Source organism: Musca domestica, unplaced genomic scaffold (assembly GCF_030504385.1).
Source record: "Musca domestica strain aabys unplaced genomic scaffold, Musca_domestica.polishedcontigs.V.1.1 4, whole genome shotgun sequence".
NCBI lineage: Eukaryota > Metazoa > Arthropoda > Insecta > Diptera > Muscidae > Musca > Musca domestica.
In genome coordinates, this window is record NW_026712328.1 from 27,499,952 (window position 1) to 27,505,534 (window position 5,583).

Sequence of the window (5,583 nt, forward strand, 5' to 3'; positions counted from 1 at the left end):
TTAGACATAACAAAGTATATATATTCTTGATCAGCGTAAAATTGTAAGACGATTTAGCTCTGTCCGTCCGTCTGTTGTAATCACGCTTGAGTCAAAACAAATAAAGATAGGAAGCTTAAATTTTGCACAGATCAGTCTTTTGGTCAGGCAGGTCAAGTTCAAAGATGGGCTAAATCGGTCCACGATATCGTATAGCCCTCATACAACGGTACCACCCGATATTCGGTACTTTGATGATTTTAGCCACATTTTCCAGTTCGTTTTTAGTACTTTACCCTCTGGAAGAGAATTGTTATTATAGGTCCAAGATATTGCACAGCCCCATACAACGGTACCGATAATCCACACAATGAGTTCCTTGTGAGTACTTTACCCCCAGGAGGAGAAGTATCTATATAGGTAACGATATCATATAGCCCCCTTTTAATGGTACACCCCATTATTCGGTATGTTGCTGATTTTAGCCACATTTTCAATGGAATTGTCTGAAATTCCACACAAGGAGTTCCGTGTGAGTACTTTATTCCCTAAAATAGCATTGTCTGTGTATGTCCACAATATAGTATATCCCCTATATATCGGCATCTTCCAATATTCGGTATTTTGTTAATTTGAGCCACATTTTCCAATGAAATTGTCTGAAAATCCACACATGGAGTTCCTTGTGAGTACTTTATACCCTGGAAGATAATTGTCTATGTAGGTCCATGATATCGTATAGCCCGCATATCGCGGTACCCCGGTATTCGGTATTTTGATGATTTTAGCCACATTTTTCAACGGAATTATCTGGAATTCTGCACAAGGAGGTCTTTGTGAGTACTTTACCCCCAGACATAGATATGTATATATATATATATATATATAGGTCCACAATATCGTATATCCCCCCATATATCGGCACCTTCCAATATTCAGTATTTTTTTTATTTTTACGATTTTAACAAATTTTTTAACGGATTTTATTTATTTTTTTTTTTTTTTTTGGCAAATTTCCTAATTCGTTCCAAATGGTAGGGGGTGTTCAAAGTTCGGCCTGGCCTGCCAATAAAAATATCGACTATAATGATAAACTCATATAAAAGTTGTTAATAATAATAATACTGAGTTCGAGCTAAATTTCTAAGCCTAGGCTTTTGTCGTTATTTTAATGGTCCCTCTGACCTATAATTCTAGTTGCTAACGTGTAATCGTTGATCTAATTCTTTTTTTTACAATTCAAAGTCATTATACATTTTAAATTTATTTTATTTAATGTTCCCTCATAAAATCAGTCAAATATCCCCACAAAGTTGTTCCTTCCTCCAGCCCAAAATCAAATTATCTAGTTACCCTCAAATGCTCTACACATTAAGTACAAGCATATTTGTGTGCAAAGAGCAACTTTTTAAATGCCACAATACGCTTTAGTACTTAACAAATTGCCGAAAAACAATTTAAGGCAACACTTGGGTATCATCATCATCATTATTGCTGGCATTCACTTCTTACCACAACCACAAGCAGCACCTAAAAATCATAGACTTTCTGTCAGAAATCCACTTACCAACCACATAGAGGCTTTTACATTGAACACACAAAAGTTGCAGCTACACATTGTCCCACACCGAAGGGCACACATACGGCGGAGCTCAGAATAGATTCTAGGCGCCAAAAATGCACTCAACGTCACCGACAAAGCCACCAACCAATGTAACCGAAAACTAGAAAATGGAAAAAGTTTTTTCTACAAATTTCATTCAAAGTAAGAGCCTTACAAATACCCAAAACAATTTGGCAAACGACTGACTCCTGTTGCTCTTGAAGTACATACAGATTTAGGTACGTATGTTTATGCATGTGAGTGCCTGCCACAAATTTAGTCTCCATTACCAACCAATTGCATCTGGCAAATATTTGTAGGAGCTGCCTTTCCAAGTTAGATCATGATGATGTTGATGCTACTGGTTGACTGTCTGGTAGTTGGTTGGTTTTGCCTTTTTAGTTATGCTACTGATACCTTTGTTGTTGTCCTTGTTGTTGTTGTTGTTGTTGCCGTTAAATGTTTTAATACCATTTTAGTCTATTGTATACATGAATATGCATTTCATCACTTTGCCACCATAAATTGCTCTAAGTACTAACCAAAACTAACTTTGCCATTGTCTGAAAATATGTCCGTCCATGCAATGTATCTGCCGGCTGTCTGTCTGACTCTAATGCTCATCTGACTCCTTAATTCATTTAAATGTTTGTCCTTTTTGATTGTTGAACAAAAGTTGAGTTCTATTCAAATTTCAAATACATTTTTGCATGAAAGGGCCCGGAGGGCCTTTATTTTAATTGTATATGATTATGGCGCCCAATGTAAAAAAACCTTTTAAAATGTAAGAAATGTATAGGTTTGAGTACAGGTTGAGTTCTATTTAAATTTCAAATGCATTTTCGAACGAAAGGTCCCGATGGGCCTTTTTATTGAATTGTATACGATTATGGCGCCCAAGGTAAAAAACCTTTTAAAAATTAAGAAAAGTATAGGTTTAAGTACAGGGTGGGATGAAAAAACTGCAACCATGTTCAGACTGCTGTCATTCCTAAGCCACTCGTCCGACAGCTGTTAAAATTAATCCAGTGACAGCTCATTATATTGTTTACAAGCGTACAAAAGCATTTTGGTGAGAATTTTCCAGAAAAAAGTTATTCGTGATGGAATTCAAGCGTGATAGTGTGATTTCTTTATATTTGGCTGGAAAACCACAAGTGGCTATCGTTAGAGCACTCCAGCATTTAAATGTGAATAAATCTTTTGTGTCTTGTACCATCGCTCGTTACCGTGATACTAGTAGTGTAGCCCGACGTCAAAGTAAAGAAGCGACTTGACCGAAACCCGCATCGCAGTGACCGAAAAATGGCTCGTGAGCTGAACATATCGCAATATTCCATTCAGCAAATATTGAAAAATGAGCTCAGGGTAAAACCATTGAAATTCCAAAAATTGCAAGAACATACACCGCAACAGAAAGAAAATAGACTCAAAAGTGATAAAGAGTTGCTTCGCTTGGCCGAAAGTGGTAAACTATCGAATTTGGTTTTTCCCCATGAGAAAACATTCGTTGTCCAGCAGTTTGTAAACAAACAAAATGATCGTGTTTACTTGCCAAAGAGGTCAGCTGAAAATCTGCACCTTCGGTTGGCCACCAGAACTCAAGAGCAGCCATGGTGATGGTGTGGGCCGCCATATCAGCCGATGGTCGCTCTTCGCCCGTATTAATCGACCGTGGCATCAGAATAAATGCCGAATATTATCTCGTAAATATTCTGGAGGGTATATTAAAGCCTTGGGTACGCAAACATTTTGGCCGCAGACCGTGGACATTCCAACAGGACTCAGAACCATCGCACTCAGCACTCGCCACCCAAGAATGGTTAAAAAATGAAGTTCCTCGCTTCATTTCCAGTGTACAATGGCCCCAAAATCTCCGGATACCAATCCGTTGGATTATTGTGTCTGGAGTATTTTGGCTTTGCGGGAAATAGGCTAAAATACCGCAGATAAAACCATCGCACTCAGCACTCGCCACCCAAGAATGGTTACAAAATGTGGTTCCTCGCTTCATTTCCAGTGTACAATGGCCCCAAAATCTCCGGATACCAATCCGTTGGATTATTGTGTCTGGAGTATTTTGGCCTTGCGGGAAATGGGCTAAAATACCGCAGATAAAACTTTCGCGAAACATGTGACGGTTTCATTGGCCGTATGAAGGCCATAATTCATGGCAATGGTGGTCATTTAGAAAAAATCTAAACGTATTTTAAAATTTGATGCTATTTCCGAATTTTTTTTCTTTCAGTCAATAAAATTTAAAGAAAATGTAAAAATTATGTCGTTTGACTTTGTTGCAGTTTTTTTATCTCATCCTGTAATTACATGGTTTTCTCTCAGCTTATTGAAAATAGTGTGAATTTTGGATTGGGAATATTCGTGTTGATGTCAGTTCGAAAGTATTTGCAATACTTAAGACTCTAGTTTACTGGTTTCATAAAACCTGCTCTCAGCTCAGAAGTAAACGGATGAATTTATCTACCCTGGGAAGTATTCCGGCTGTTGTATGCTGGAATTTAATGGTGTGTTTAGTAGCCGTTCCTGGGACTGAGGACGAGTCATTCGTCCATATCACTCGCATTTTGTGGAAAGCTTGGTAACAAACTTCAAAGCTCTAAAATAAATAATGTGAGCTCTAAAATAAATTATGATACCCTACACCACTTTGCTAATTTAGTAGAGCTCCGCATAACAATTAAAAGTTTTTATGGTAGAATTTAATCATACACGCTATGATTATAATTTAAAGTTCAAACGACTAAATATGCCGAAGCATTTGTATCTATTAAATTCGGACTTGTATTGCCCATTTGGTGCACAATTCATTTGAAATCGGATAAAGATATATATGGGAGCTATATCCAAATCGGAACCGATCTCGATAAAATTTGGCAAAGATATTTCTGAGCTGTATTTAATATATTTCCCTGAATATCGTTGTTACGGAGTGCATATTACGGCTGTGGGTAACAAATATAACAAATCGGATGAACAGTATATATGGGAGCTATAGCTATATCTGAACCGATCTTCACCAAATTTTGCATACTAGCTCCTAGACTCAATTCGGTTGTAAGTGCCAAATTCCATCCCATTTGGACAAATATTAGACGTTTGTTGCACATTGGAAAGGTAATTCGGACGAAGTTATATATGGGAGATATATCCAAATCCGAACCGATCTCGATAAAATTTAGCAATGGTATTTCTGAGGTGTATTTAATATATTTCCCCAAATATTGTTGTTACAGAGTGCATATTACGACTGCGGAGGACAAAAATAACAAATCGGATGAAAAATATATATGGGAGCTATAGCTATATCTGAACCGATTTCGATCAAATTTGGCATACTTATTTTCAGGTCTAATTTGGTTGTATGTGCAAATTTCCATACCTTTCGGAGCGATATTACACGTTTGGTGCACAATAAAAGGCTAATCGGACGAAGGTATATATGGGAGCTATATGTAAATTTCGTCCTTGGGCCAAACAAATGATTTGTGGAAACTTTCATCTGGATAGGACAATAAATGCGAACTGTACTTTGTTTACAAAAATACATGGACAGACGGACATACATAAATCGACTCAGAATGTGATTCTATGCAGATCATCAAAAGGAACTATGGGTCCATCTCGTTTCCTTTTGCCTGTTACAAACAAATGCACAAAGACATAATACCCTGACCACCTTGTGGTGTAGGGTATAAAAAGCGAGCCTTCAAAGTACCATAAAGGTGTACAATTATATGACTCTATATAAAAACGTTGAACTACTGAAATATTTTTCTACCGCACGAAGTTTAATCTATTGCGAGTTTTAAATACCAAATTTGAAACAATGCAATTGAAAAATATGGATAATTCATCAAAATTCCTAATATCGGGAGGTAAAAATATATGGCGCTATAGGAAAACTTAGACCAATATGGACCACTTTCTGTCTAAGGGGATGGTATCCACCAAAAAGTGCAAATTACGCTGTTGTCATTCACAAC